This window comes from Dermacentor albipictus, chromosome 1 (genome assembly GCF_038994185.2).
Source record: "Dermacentor albipictus isolate Rhodes 1998 colony chromosome 1, USDA_Dalb.pri_finalv2, whole genome shotgun sequence".
In the NCBI taxonomy this organism is placed as follows: Eukaryota; Metazoa; Arthropoda; class Arachnida; order Ixodida; family Ixodidae; genus Dermacentor; species Dermacentor albipictus.
The window spans coordinates 439724720-439737399 of NC_091821.1; the positions used below are offsets into that span (position 1 = coordinate 439724720).

Below are 12680 nucleotides of genomic sequence, written 5' to 3' on the forward strand. Positions count from 1 at the left end.
AACCTTGACAAGTGAGGGCCACAGCAAAACGGGACGATATGGGTGTATCTGGCACGTAATTGAAGCAACAATATTCAGCACGCTGCGTGTTGGAACGTCTTGGTTATTCCATACGGAAGAGAAGTGCAGCGACAAAAATCACCACGCGAATACATGAAATATGCACGGCTCACCGACTACAAAACACATGCACTGGCGCTCGCGAGGAAATAGAACCAGTTCAATGTCTTGTACGCAGACGCGGCCAGCACTGCAAGAAGTATCGCATTCGTCACCAATGCAGTGGACAAGAACGGGACACAAATAAATGCGTCGTTGGTTTGCAGCGGTGGCGTAGAGCTAGAGCATCCGCCTTGCGTGCAAGAGGACCATGGTTCGAATCCCAGTGCCGCGCAATTTTCCGCCGGATTAAAAAAAAAACATTGATAAAAGTGCACAAACAGGCCTGGAGTGCGGCCTGCACCCGGTGACCAGAACCGGTAACGCACTCCCTCAAAAGAGCAGAATTTGCCACCCTGGTGCAGTACTTGGCCACAACCTCCCATATAAACACAACAATCAAACCCCGGCCCTCAGTCCCCAGCAGTCGCTAAGCAACTGACCACGGCGGCGGTCAGACCTGTGACGCAGCAGAGGCTGCTAAGAATCCCTGGTTCCGGACAGGCCGCCATTGGAATCTGAACTTGGCAATGTTTAATGCTAGAACGTTATCTAGTAAGGCGAGTCTAGCAGTGCTATTGGAGGAATTAGGGGGCAGTAAATATGATATTATAGGGCTCAGTGAAATTAGGAGGCCAAATGAAGCATACACAGTGCTAAAAAGGGGGCACGTCCTGTGCTACCGGGGCTTAGCGGAGAGGCGAGAACTAGGATTCGGATTCCTGATTAATAAGAATATAGCTGGTAACGTACAGGAACTCTATAGCATTACCGAGAGGGTGGCAGGTCTGGTTGTGAACCTTAATAAGAAGTACAAATGGAAGGTCGTACAGGTGCACGCCCCTACATCCAGTCATGATGACCAGTAAGTCGAAAGCTTCTATGAAGACGTGGAATCGGTGACGGGTAAGGTCAAAACAAGATACACTGTACTGATGGGCGATTTCAATGCCAAGGTAGGCAAGAAGCAGGCTGGAGACAAGGCAGTGGGGGAATATGGCATAGGCTCTAGAATAGTAGGGTAGAGTTATTATTAGACTGTGCAGAACATAATATGCGGTTGATGGATACCTTCATCCGCAAGCGGGATAGGCGAAAGTGGATGTGGAGGAACCCGAATGACCATACTAGGCATGAAATAGACTTTATACTCTGCGCAAACCCTGGCGTCATACAAGATGCGGACGTGCTCGGCAAGGTGCGTTGCAGGGACTATAGGATGGTAAGAACACGAATTAGCCTAGACTTGAGGAGCGAACGGCAGAAACTGGTACATAAGAAGCCGATCAATGAGTTAGCGGTAAGAGGGAAATTAGAGGAATTCCGGATCAAGCTACAGAGCATGTATTCGGCTTTAACACAGGAAGAGTACCTTAGTGTTGAAGCAATGAATGACAGTCTTATGGGCATCATTAAGGAGTCTGCAATAGAAGTCGGTTGCAACTCCGTTAGACAGGATACCAGTAAGCTATCGCAGGAGACGAAAGATCTGATCAAGCAATGCCAATGTATGAAAGCCTCTAACCCTACAGCTAGAATAGAACTGGCAGAAATCTCGAAGTTACTCAACAAGCGCAAGACAGCTGACATAAGCAAGTATACTATGGAGAGAATTGAACATGCTCATAGGAACGGAGGAAGGCTAAAACAGTGAAAAAGAAACAAGGAATAGGCAAGAATCAGACGTATGCGTTAAGAGACAAAGCCGGCAATATCGTTACAAATATGGATGAGATCGTTCAAGTGGCTGAGCAGCTATATAGAGATTTATACAGTACCAGTGGCACTCACGACGATAATGGAAGAGAGAATAATCTACAGGAATTTGAAATCCCACAAGTAACGCCGGAAGAAGAAAAGAGGGCCTTGGGAGCTATGCAAAGGGGGAAGGCTGCTGGGGAGGATCAGGTAACAGCAGATTTGTTGAAGGATGGTGGGCAGATTGTTCTAGAAAAACTGGCCACCCTGTATACGCAATGCCTCATGACTTCGAGCGTACCGGAATCTTGGAAAAATGCTAACATAGTCCTAATCCATAAAAATGCGGACGCCAAAGACTTGAAAAATTATAGACCAATGATCTTACTGTCCGTTGCCTACAAAGTATTTACTAAGGTAATGGCAAATTGAATCAGGAACACCTTAGACTTCCGTCCACCAAAGGACCAGGCAGGCTTCCGTAAAGGCTACTCAACAATAAACCATATTCGCACTATCAATCAGGGGATAGAGAAATGTGCGGAATATAACCAACCCTTATATATAACTTTGATTGATTACGAGAAAGCGTTTGATTCAGTCGAAACCTCAGCAGTCATGGAGGCATTGCGGAATCGGGGTGTAGACGAGCCGTATGTAAAAATACTGAAAGATATCTAAATCGGGTCCACGCCACCGTAGCCCTCCGTACAGAAACCAACAAAATCCTAATAAAGAAAGGCGTCAGGCAGGGAGATACGATCTCTCCAATGCTATTCACAGCGTGTTTAGAGGAGGTATTCAGAGACATGGATTGGGAAGAATTGGGGATAAAAGGTAATGGAGAATACCTTAGTAACTTGTGATTCGCTGATGATATTGGCTTGCTTAGTAACTCAGGGGACCAATTGCAATGCATGGTCACTGACCTGGAGAGGCAAAACAGAAGACTGGGTAGAAAAATTAATCTGCAGAAAACTAAAGTACTGTTTAACAGTCTAGGAAGAGAACAGGAATTTACAATAGGTAGCAAGGCACTGGAAGTGGTAAGGGAATACATCTACTTAGGGCAGGTAGTGGCGGCGGATCTGGACCATGGGACGGAAATAACCAGAAGAATAAGAATGGGCTGGGGTGCGTTCGGCTATTCTCAGATCATGAACAGCAGGTATCCATTATCCCTCAAGAGAAAAGTGTATAATAGCTGTGTCCTACCAGTACTCACCTACGGGGCAGAAACCTGGAGGTTTACGAAAAGGGATCTACTTAAATTAAGTATGACGCAACGAGTTATGGAAAGAAGAATGATGGGTGGAACGTTAAGGGATAAGAAAAAAGCAGATTGGGTGAGGGAACAAACGGCACCTAATGACATCTTAGTTGAAATCAAGAAAAAGAAATAGGCATGGGCAGGACATGTAATAAGGAGGGAAGATAACCGATGGTCATTAAGGGTTACGGACTGGATTGCAAGGGAAGGGAAGCGTAGCAGAGGGCGGCAGAAAGTTAGGTGGGCGGATGAGATTAATAAGTGTGCAGGGACGACATGGCCGCAAATAGTACATGACCAGAGTTGTTGGAGAAGTATGGGGGAGGCCTTTGCCCTGCAGTGGGCGTAAACAGGCTGATGACGATGGTGATAATGATGATTATGATGAAGACATAGAGACTCCGCCTCCATGGGACTCCTAGATAAAGCTTAGAGCTTACGTGGAAAGGGTTCTACGCTACCGTTTACTGTTTCTGCAGCTTACATAGTTAACCAGCAAAATGCAACTCGATGCAGCATGTCACAATTTTCTACGGCATCAGAATGGCAGCGGAAACAAAATGTCTACCTCTTGACGTCTTAAGCGCGCAAGTAATCTCTCACTTTCACTGGCGTGAACTTACCCAATTTAGGAAGCATTTTCCCAAGCACATAGCTAAAAGCAACGCAACACGGTTTTCGGTACATGAAATCTCATAGTATTTGGTTAACCGTTACAGCTTTACAAACTAACCCATTAATATAGGTTTACTGCGCGATAATGAGTAGTTGCCCAAAATTCTCGGGTAACGTCATCCTGCCTTGCTTTTCGCATTTGTGCTCATGTTAAGGATTACTTTTATGCTTACAGAATAAACAGAATTTCCTAAAAGTGAGTAGCACACTTGAATACGTGTTTTATAGCCAGTGACGGTCATGAACGCCATTGAACGTGTTTTATAGCCATTGAATTATAGCCATTGACGGTCAATGAACGAAAAAAATGAGGACCGGACTATTCAAGTGAGGAAGCAGATATACAATGAATATCAGATTTTATAGAACGATGTAATTACTTTTCTTCTGCAAGACATTCGATATCGCTCATAACTCTTCTGATAAAGCAGAGTAACTTCTCCTTCACGCAGAAGCGTGTTCCTTTTGCTGTGGTCCCTAGAATACTTTTTGTATTAATCTTTCCTGTTTGTTTGTATATTGCCGCGACAGATGTCGCCAGCGGTGCTCCTATAGCGTCAATTCAGCGGCGTGAAATAAAAACTGTGCAGCCCGTGAAGGGATGTAGTCACAACACCACAGTGGTAGCTCTTTTTTTAAATAACGTTGCCACCCCTGACTGAGTTGCCATCTGGAACAGCTTTTTCATTGCGCCGAGTAAGAGCGTCGCGGCATGCAGAGATAGAGGTAAGGTTTCGCATAGGACCGACCATTCTCATTCACACCCCTTGTGGTCCAATTTAGCCTGCACCGCCGGTGAAGGCCCCCTTAGAATTGGAGCTGGAGTTGCGAAATTTAGAGCCTCTAGAAGGAATAGCGGAGGAAGGATGGAAGAGGAACTGGTTTATACGCTGCATAGAAAGTGCTGTTATTAGTTCCAGAGCAACAACTGTTATTGGCTGCCTTAGAATTGCCAACAGGGGTAGAACTGACAGTGGCTTCAGTGGTAAGCGGACGCAGACTTTTTGAAGAGAAGATGATAAGAAGGGAATGGAAGGAGGAACAGCCGAAGTGTTGCCACACCAAGTACAAGACACCCGACGTGAATGCCCATGGCGTTGGTCACTCTCTTCTTTTTAATTTATATGCAGATGGGACCTCCTAAAGATCAACTTTTCATAAATTCTAGAGTATCCGTTCATGGGATCGCCTTTCTCAAATGATATTTCCGTATGATCGCTCATTCTAATAGTGATTTCAATGAACTCACGCACTTCTGAAGGTTCTGGTCTTCTAGACAATACCAAAAAAGCCAGCCACATTTATTTTGCAAAGTATATCATCCTACAGCATCATGGAAAATTAACGCAGTTAAAATGGTTGATGCTTTGTATTGAACTTATGCATCGCTATGAAATGAGCAAGGTTTATCATGCACCAATAAGTTTGCCAGCGGTAATGCGTACATTTAAACCGGGTGAGAAAAATTGTGCAAACGAATTTGTTTTCTTTTGGCGCCAAGCTGTAAAGTACGATATTCTTGAATAAAATATAAACAAAGTCGATCTCTGGTAAAGAAAGCGAATGTTTGTTTATATCGCTGTGCACAATCGTACATGTTACGAGTATTGGACGATTAGGTCGAAGGAAGCATTAGTGATATTTATATGCCAGATCCTTGAACTTTGTTGTGTTCATGAATAGTTACACTTTCAGTCCCTAACTTAGCAGGACCAATAATTGGCCGCGTTGGTATAGGGACAAGCTTCGCGGCTGAGCGAAAAGACGCAGGCGCAGACGAGACACCCAAGAAGAGCGCTGACTCGCAGCTGCAGAATCTATTAGAAAACTGCACATACGAGTGACTTTCATGTTAAAGGAGCGATACAAAAGTTTAAATAAACTGTTAGGAGGAGCGTAAAAGAGGAACAAAGCAAAATTAGCACTAAGAAACATGAACTTCATACATAATAACAGCACACGCTCAGCCAGAAATATTATTTCGCTTATTTTGGACTAGAAGCTTGACTTTCGCATGCGTCCTCCATTCTGCGATTGCGCAAAGCTTCGATGTTTTAAGGAGTAAATTGATTCGTATGTATCAACAGGCTCACCCAATATGTTCACCCTGTAAACAAGGTGAACAGCCCGAGATACGACAATGTGAAGTGAAATGCAAGAATGTGGTGTACTATTGGATGATGACACGATTTTATTTTAATATTACGGTGTCTGCCGCCATTTCTCACATATGATTTCCCACAAGAAAGGCACATTTGATATACAATCCAGACTTTCAGGTACATGCGATGGCAAGTGCTTAAAGTGTCTACCTTTGTCCCCCATTACAACGTTCGAATGAGCTGGCAAAATGCTGACAGTTTGTTGACAGCCGAGAAGACAGTTTTTCATTCTGCATCAGTTACCAACGTTTCGTAACCCATGTAACAGTTTGGTTAGCTATGAGAGTATTGAAAACCTTGTTTTTATCTAATTGTTTCTATTATCTCCTAGATGACCCTGATCTGTGGCACAGTTAGAGACTACATGACAAGATAGAAAAAAAAACATAATTTGGACTCCGCCTGCTACAGATAAGCACAAAAAAAAAGGAACACGCATTGCAGACTGCGAGCGTCTTTTCCTGCTTATTGTTATTTTGCTGAGAGAGTTTCCAAGTGATAGAAATTAGACTAGTAACGTACTGCTCAACAGCTTATTAGTTCGCAGCAGGTTAATATTTCGGTATGAATAACTCAGTCCACAACAAGGTACTTAAGAAAACTTCGTGTTGTATTGTCCGCCCAACCATCCTTGAATTTCATTATGGTAATGATGACCATGGACATTGCTGCTTTCTTTCTTATTGCCAGGCCGCCGCGCCATAAAGAGATGCGCTATTGTTGTGAGAGTGAAAACGAAAACTCCACTGGGATCGGAACTGATGCAAGTACATCAATGTACCCTCTGGAACCACGCGCTCCAACCAGCGCGCTAAGGTGCTACAATAGCGCCTGGTAAACTTACGGGAGGTTCTGCGATCAGCTGAGATTCTAACAGCGGTGGCGTCTGTAGATACATGTAGGCGCCACTACTCTGTTTGAAGCGGTGACTATAATGTCAACCCGTTCGTCCGCGCATCCATCGATCGGAGGTCACAACAAAAAGTAGTCCAGCGGACTAAGATTAAGTTATACTGATCACTCATACGATCTGTTTTTCACAAAATTTCAGTATGTCAGCGTACATTTATTCGACGACATGCTTGTCAAAGCATTGTCGATGGCATAAGAAAACAACTTGCTTGCCAATGATGTTGACGAGTTTCAAACATGACGAACAGCAGAATAGAGAATGCGCCAGTAAGGCGGTTGGCGAAAATCTACGTCGCAACAAAAATGGGAAAAAGTTTTTTTTTACATAGTAGTTGTTCGCATGATTCATCTCTACCCATGGTTCAAGAATTATAGTATTTCGCAAAAATGTCACAGCTGGAACTCAACCATTTACATCATGAGTTCAGTTAAAGATGTTTCGAGTCATTATAGCGAAACAGGACTACTGCGCAGATAAGTTCGCTAACTGGCCGATTATAGTGCGCATAGATCTCATGAAAGTTAAGGTGCACATCATAACATACAGATATATTCGAAGGTGGCACTTCTCCGCGAACCCACGAGCCCCTTCTTAAAGCTTATCTTAATCGTTTATTGAGCAGGAATAAACGTGTTTACCGTTTCCTAATACAATCTCAGACACTCTTCACGGGGGCTGCCTCCGTATCAGTTAGCTTCTGAGCTTAACAAGCACTTCAATCTGCTATGCGTAACCTCCTGTCATCCACTAAACCACCTTCTCTGGAAGACAATGTTAAAAGATCATGGCCTTAAAATATATCCTTCGCAGGAGCCTTCAATAATAATAATAATAATAATAATAATAATAATAATAATATTTATTGTTGCCATCTTACAATAATCGTACATCAGAAGGCAGGCCCGTCAAAGCCAACGAAGTGGCTTGCGTGACTTGGCCCGGCATGTCGGCAAACAAAGTCAAAATGGCAACATGTACAGAAATGACAAGCTCGTGAAGTTCATCACACAAAATGAAACAGAAAAATCAGCTGAAATCAGTGACAAAAGAAATACAAGAAAAGAGAAATGCAGTATTATACATATCTTACAGTGCCTTCAACATTTTTTTCAAGTTTCGTTTCGAAGTTGCAGTAAATATATGATCAGGAAGATCATTGAATATTCTTGGGACATAAGCATACCTACTAGCCTTACCAAATCTTGTGTTGCAGTGCGGTACTACAAAACGCAATGTTTTCCGCAGTGCACGGGGAGCAACATATTCTTGTTTGAAATCAGGGTTCCAAAAATGTCTCACCACAACCGTTTGAGTGAACAAAGTTTGAAATGACGGAAGACCCAGATGTATAAATAAGTTCACATTGTCGGCCGAGGAAGAGTTATAAACAATGGACTTCAACATATTTTTTAGAATACTGTCAATTCGACAAAGCCATCGAGATGAGCAAAACCCGAACAGTGTAATGCCATAACGTAACACACTGTATGCTAAGGCGTGCATGATAGTGATTTTTACAGGCATCGGAACAATGGATTTATTATTAAAAAGCAGCGAGGAAACACTTCTGAGCCTGCCGCAAAGATACGTCATGTGATCATTCCATGAGAGGTCACTGTCCAAGAAAACACCAAGGTATTTAATGGAGTTAACATATTCTACAGGGGCACACTGACACGATTGGCAAGTACGACAGTGTAGAAACAAGGGCAAATTTGTAACCGTTGCTTTAAGTGGATTTCTAAAACATAACAGTTTTGTTTTTTCTTTGTTTATTGACAAACAGTTGTTAGCAAACCAGGTCACTGCGTCGTACACACTCTCTTGAAGTAATGCAATTGCTTTTGAGTAACAGATATGTTTAGTTAAAAGGACAGTGTCATCTGCGTACTGAAATATCATACACTTCGAAACAGCTGAAGAAAAGTCATTTATAAATATGTTAAAGAGAAGAGGAGACAATATAGAGCCCTGAGGCACTCCAGCTTTCAAGGGTAGTTTGTTATTTATGAATAACTCGTTGTCTAAAGATATCACCTGCGAGCGGCCGGACAAATAGTTTTTTAGGAACTGGTAAAATGGACCCCTGAAGCCGAGCAGGTATAGTTTTTCAAGCAGGAGTTCGTGGTTCACAGTATCAAAGGCTTTAGAAGTATCGAGAAACAACGCGCATGCAAACATGTTTTGTTCTAAAGCTGTGTTCAATTCATCGGAAAATTCCTCGAGCAGAGCAATGGTGCCCCGTCCCGCGACAAAGCCGAACTGACGACTCGATATAACTGAAAACTTATCTAGAAATGACGTCATAGTTTCTAAGAGAAATTTTTCTATTATTTGTGACATGATAGGCAAGATTGAAATAGGTCGGTAACTGTCCACAATACCTTTCTTTCCTCCTTTAAATAATGGAGATACAATAGCCGTTTTTAATTCCGCCGGCATTGTAGCCGTCTCTAGGAATCCATTAAGTATGACAAGAAGAATACGCGATAGTGCGTTGAAGTTTCGTTGGAGCAAAGATGCCGATATACCGTCTATACCAGCTGGCTTATGTCGCCTAAACCCAGCAACTATTCTTGCGAGTGTGTCGAATGTTATCGTTGGTAAGAACGCGGAAGCCGATAAGATTTTTTCTTTTCCAGAGCGGCCAGCTGGCACCATTGAAGTTGCTCCCGAAGCGCGCGCGAAATGTTGATTAAAGATTGCGGCTGTCTGTGCAAGATCACATGGGAAAGTGTCAGCTAGCTTTGAATTATTAGTGTCTTTCCCGCGTAGGTGATTTATCAGTGACCACGTCTTTGCCGGATTTCGAACGGATAATTGAAACTGACGTTGAAAGTAGCGGCGTTTTGCGCATCGTATAAGGGCGACGACTTTATTCCTTGCGCTTCTGTAGCTAGCGCGAAGCTCAGCATTGTTAGGAGTTCGTTTAAGGCGTTTCCACAGCAAGTCTCGGTAGGCGATTGCATTCATTATATCCACGGTAAGCCAGTTATGATTTCTTCTCTGTTTAGTTAGAACAATTCGAGTGCAGGCTTCTTGAAAGCTGCGTATTTTCGAACTGAATTGTTCATAAATAAACACTGGCACTCCGGAAACAATCAGTGAAGACCAGTCGAACCTGCCAATCATTTCATCCAATTTGCGTTGATCAACAACGATAACGCGCGTCCGCCTATCTGAGCTATTTACTTTCCAACGTTGAGGTGTGTTAAAAAGACGCCTCAAGCTGAAACGACAGACAGTGAAATAGTGGTCTGCTAAGCGTTGCGTAATCACGCATGAATGCAGATCATGATTAGGCGCCCGTGCGGCGATGTGGTCTAAACAAGAATGCGTTATTCGGCCATTCACAATTTCTTCACGTGTGAAGGTGGTGACCATGCTTTCGAGGCCAAAAGCAGAAAGGGCAGATAAATAGTCTGACACTTGAGCTTTACCTGGGCATAATACGTCAATATTTAAATCACCGGTGAGGCAAAACACCTCCTCATAACTGAAACGCTTCAAAACAGTCTCTAATTCTATTATAAAGCGACTAACGCTGTTTGCAGGAGGCCGATAGATCGCTAACAAAGTAAGAGTGGTCTGAAGAAAGCTTACATTTAAACACAGGCATTCAGCATGAGCCAGATCTACATCAATGCATGATACTGTGTACTTTTCATTCACAAAAACTGCAATTCCACCCCCTCGACGGTGTAAACGAGTGATAAATTTTTCACTATAACCTTTTATGGCAAAAAATTGTGTGCTTGATTCGGGAATATTTATTTCGGTTAGCACAAATACATCTACAAAATTTCTGGCATCTTCTGCAATATGTTTAAACTCGTCCCAGTATTTACGTAGACTGCGAATATTTATATTGACCAAAGTAAAGTCTGATTCGGAATTCGGACCGAAGCTGTCCTTAAAAGCTCGAAAGCTCGGAAAATCAAGCAAAACAGACGGATACATATTCATTGGATTTTTTCAACATCCATTTCATTGGTAATGCGAATGAGTGGAGAGACTTCGTCCTTCTTAGCGAAGATTTTGCCTGCTCTCACCCACACGAACTTGTACTTGTGTAGCTTGCCCGCGGCCCGGGCAAGCCAGAACAGATGCCGATTTGCCTTGGTTAGATTGTCATTAAAGTAGAGCTTCGGAAGTACTTTGGATTCACAGAGCTGTCGAAGCTTTCCACGAGCCCTCATCCAGTTTTCTTTCATGTTTACCGTTGAGAAACGAACCAAGACTGTAGGGACAGTGTCTGTTTTGCCAGAAAGTCGGTGGACAGCAACGACGTCAGTATCCACAGAAAATTCGGGTAAATCAATTTTATCAGCCAGATCATGCAGTATTTTTTTCAAGTCTTCCTTATCAGCAACTGGCATGCCACGAATTTCCAAATTTGCCTTTCTGCTGTGCTGTTCAGATTCATTTTGATCGTGCTGCAATCGTTGCAAAATCTCAGCCTGAACACGGACAGTCTCATTTAACTTCTGAATTTCTCTGTCTCTGGTCCTGGCTGCTTCTTCAGACAACTTGAGCTGTTCACGTGTAGTCTCGTACTGCTTTGACAAGAAAGTGACGGCGTCTTCAAGGTCAGAGACGGTCTTCGACAGATTTAAGAATTCGGCTTTCAGAAACAAGAGCGAGTCAACCTTAGAATGCAGTGCCGGTAGTACTTCTAAGCTTTTTTTTACGTCCTTGATTTCCGCAACAAGATCTAAAATAGCGTCGTTGTTGCCTGCCGCCTGCGCTGAATCCGACTGGGATGAAGAAGGTTGCTTTTTGTTCGCTCTGCAGGTCTTGCATACCCAACCCTCACGTTTCGCCAGTCCCATAGTGTTAAAGGTATTAGGGGCAATACCCGAGCAAGTCTGTCCGAGATGATATGAATATTTGCATTCACAACACGCCATAATACGCCCATCACTAGGCAGACTTTTTTGACAGGCAATACAAAGGCTGTCTTCGGACATCGCAACACGTTATAAGAGCAACGCTTGGCAGTCGGCAGCACTTCACATACAATGGGAAGCAAAAGATTACAAAGGAAAATATACCTGTGGAAGTACAGGCGATCAGTTTAACAGGCCACTGTATCGCTGCCGACTGCGAAGCGGTCTGGGTTGAGTGGGCGTTTTATGCTGAAACGCCGGGTCAGCGTTGCCAGAAGAGCAGAATCCAGGCGATGAAATCAGCCGAGCAGTGTCGGTAGGCGTCGATGGGCGTACTTCTGCCAATCCAGCGGGAAAACCTTCAGCAGGCCAGGTGATCTGTGGAAGTACAGGCGATCAGTTTAACAGGCCACTGTATCGCTGCCGACTGCGAAGCGGTCTGGGTTGAGTGGGCGTTTTATGCTGAAACGCCGGGTCAGCGTTGCCAGAAGAGCAGAATCCAGGCGATGAAATCAGCCGAGCAGTGTCGGTAGGCGTCGATGGGCGTACTTCTGCCAATCCAGCGGGAAAACCTTCAGCAGGCCAGGTGATCTGTGGAAGTACAGGCGATCAGTTTAACAGGCCACTGTATCGCTGCCGACTAATAATAATAATAATAATAATAATAATAATAATAATAATAATAATAATAATAATTCGCCGAAGCAGCAGTAACTACCTATTCTTATGCCCTCCACTCTAGGACAAAAGCCTCTTACAATGAACTCCAATTACCCTTCACTTGCTCTAACTGACGCCAAGTTATGCCTGTAAATTTGATAATTTCAAAATATTATCTGGCTACTTATGGGCTAATTTTAATAAGCTTCACAGTACATTAGTTCCATGCGGTTTTTTTATGCTTTCCATAAACT

At 43.4% G+C, this 12680-nt stretch overlaps 1 long non-coding RNA gene across 1 annotated transcript in view; it reads right to left on the reverse strand.

Moving 5' to 3' along the window:
• Window positions 1-12396, reverse strand: part of LOC139054753 (uncharacterized) — a 93402-nt gene extending 81006 nt beyond the window's left edge. The window contains exon 1 of the long non-coding RNA XR_011511475.1: window positions 11932-12396. This is a non-coding gene — a long non-coding RNA (uncharacterized lncRNA). The remainder of the gene's footprint in view (window positions 1-11931) is intronic.
• Between the last annotated feature and the right edge of the window lie 284 nt (window positions 12397-12680).